Source organism: Bos indicus x Bos taurus, unplaced genomic scaffold (genome assembly GCF_003369695.1).
Source record: "Bos indicus x Bos taurus breed Angus x Brahman F1 hybrid unplaced genomic scaffold, Bos_hybrid_MaternalHap_v2.0 SuperScaffold_100126, whole genome shotgun sequence".
NCBI lineage: Eukaryota > Metazoa > Chordata > Mammalia > Artiodactyla > Bovidae > Bos > Bos indicus x Bos taurus.
Window position 1 is genome coordinate 124,240 of NW_020867066.1, and position 3,045 is coordinate 127,284.

Here is a 3,045-nt window from a genome sequence, read left to right on the forward strand (position 1 = left end):
GATTCTTTTATAAATAGTGTATAATTGATATTGATTTCCTAAGGAAAAAAAAGTCTAATAATCTTTATTTAATTAATTAAAATGTTTGATTTGTTTATATTTCTTATAATCACTGATATGTTTGTGTTTTAAGTCTATATCTTGTTTTCTTTTTTCTGTTTCTTCTATATGGTTTTGTTCCTCCTTTCCTATCATATTTTGGTTAATTGAGTAAATTTTAGTAATCCATTCTATTGCCTCTATCATCCTTTTAGGTATGCCTTTGGTATTTTTTTTTTAATAGTTGTTTCTGTTGCTGTTGTTTAGTCATCCAGTCATGTCTATCCCATAGACTGCAGCATGCAAGACTTCCCTGTCCCTTACCATCTCCCGAAGTTTGCCCAAGTTTCATGTCCATTGCATTGGTGATGCCATCCAGCAATCTTATCCTCTGATACCCTCTTCTCCTTCTGCCTTCAATCTTTCCCAGAATCAAGGACTTTTCCAATTAGTTGTCTGTTCACTTCAGATGACAGAGAAGGCAATGGCACCCTACTTCAGTACTCTTGCCTGGAAAATCCCATGGACAGAAGAGCCTGGTGGGCTGCAGTCCATGGGGTCACTAAGAGTTGGGCATGACTGAGCGACTTCACTTTCACTTTTCACTTTCATGCATTGGAGAAGGAAATGGCAACCCACTCCAGTGTTCTTGCCTGGAGAATCCCAGGGATGGGGAAGCCTGGTGGGCTGCCATCCATGGGGTTGCACAGAGTTGGACACAACTGAAGTGACTTAGCAGCAGTCACTTCAGATGAACAAAATACTGGAGTTTCAACTTCAGCATCAGTCCTTCCAATGACTCCAACAAGTCCTTCCAATGTCCAATAGTTGTTCTAGAGATTACAATATACATGTTTAACTTGTCACCATCTAGTTTGAATGGCAATGTTTCCTTTACTCACTCCCATCCCCACCCTTTGTGCTACAGTATTTTACTTCTGTACATGTTATAAGGGATAGATGTACTTAGTTCTCGTTAGATTTCAGAGATGATGAAAAATGAGTTTAGCTCAACTCCTAGTTTCTGATTTTGACATATCACCTGCAATTCATCTAGAAAAAAGAGTTTAAAAACATCATCCATCTGAGAGTACAAATGAGATCATAATTGCAATAATACTCCAAATCTCAATGTTCTGTCTTCCCACAAGCTTAAATACAGCCAATTCACATAGCCCCAGAAGACCCAAACTACTGGGGGTCGGGAGAGGGAGTATCCTGGAGCTGTCCCTTTCTGTTTGGATTTGAGGAGGTCATGTGATTTTCATAAGGCCACTCAGGCCATTTGTGTGAATTGAGGGCATGGAATCAGATCTTTTGATTCTAGGCTGACAGGGTTCTAACTGGACTTGGGGCTTATACTTCATATATGGTGTCACTGGGTAGAACACTTTTTTTGTTTGTTTGTTTGTTTGTTTTAAGTTATATTTCTTGTTGTTACACGGTGCTTGAATTACCCCTTTTCCCTGTTTGTTTCTGAACTAAGATTTTCTAATTCCAATCTCTGTTATCAGAAGAAAGCTCTATCAGAAAACTTAACAATCCCATTTGAAACAATTGAGAGCCTTGTGCATTGTTTCTCAGTGCCTGGCAGACTCTTCAGAATTACCTGGGGAAAATAGGGAGGTCCAACCTGGACCAACTGAATCAGATGTATTAGGGCAGGAGAGGGGGGAAGATTACAACAGGAATCTGCATAGTAACAAGCCTCTTCCCCAGCTGACTGTGACATCTGCTAAATATGTGAATTCAACTCACCTACAGTTTAAATAAAATTCAGTGAAATAATGTGAATCTGAAAACAGGTTTTCAGACTGTTTCTTGACCTTAATAGGAAATTATTTAAAATAAAATTCTATGCAAGAATATATCCTCCTAAATAGATTTTAAAATATAGGTAAGATCAATATTAAATATTTATAAAGAGGTTATTAATCAAACAGGACAGTGTTCCTTCCACAATGGTTCAACACACCTGGCGAGGCCAGCAGTTAAGGGTACCTGATACATCCAAGTCTGATGCCTATGGGCAGGTAAGCAGCCTGCTGTCTACTCAACAGTCATCAGCCTGTTATGGGTCCTATAACCTCAGCATACATTTGTGAGAGTATCAGTGTTCCTTGTATATTAAAACATTTTTTCTACTTGACTTCTTTCATGGATGGATCTGTAAGGTGGAAGTTCTAAATAAAATGTTGAACTTACGGATCTGAACAAACAAAAAGTTAAACAATTAAGAATAAAGATGAATAATTTTTGCATTCAGATTCCAAAAACACTGGAAAGTGAGCTATCCAATATGAAATAATTAATGATTTTTGGAGAAGCCCACTGCAAAGATCCCCAAATACTACAACACATGTCATTTGTGTTCTTCACCCCTTTGCCACAACACCCTCTGTGCTACAAAAGAAACAATGAATGTTGAGATTAGACTTGCTGTTGCATCTGATACAAAGTCTGAGTCAGCTCTATTGTTCCAAATGTTAGTGCCTGATAAAGGGAGAGACATAAAATAGAGTTCGTTAAAATATTATTTAACATATTGTGTCTTATACTATAAAGTGTAAACTGAATGATACTTTATTTTTTTGTAATAAAGTTTGTAATTTTTTCTTAAGAAAGTTAAATTTATATAAATTGTCCATTATACTGTATGCAAAGCATATAAATTATAATAAAAAGACAATTCAATAAAGATTGAGCAAAATAATTGAAAAGGCCTCTCACTAAAGGAAATCTACATGGCAAATAAACAGATGCAAAGATGTTGAACATCAAAGTTTACTTTCACCACCAGACACATCCACAACTGAGCATCCTTTCCACTTTGGCCCGGCCTCTTCATTCTTTTGGAGCTATTCTCAGCTCTTCCCCAATAGCATATTGGATACCTACTGACCTTGGGTCTCATATTCCAGTGCCATATCTTTTTGCCTTTTCATACTATTCACGGGTTTCTCAAGGCAAGAATACTGAAGTGTTTTGCCATTCCTTTCTCCAGTA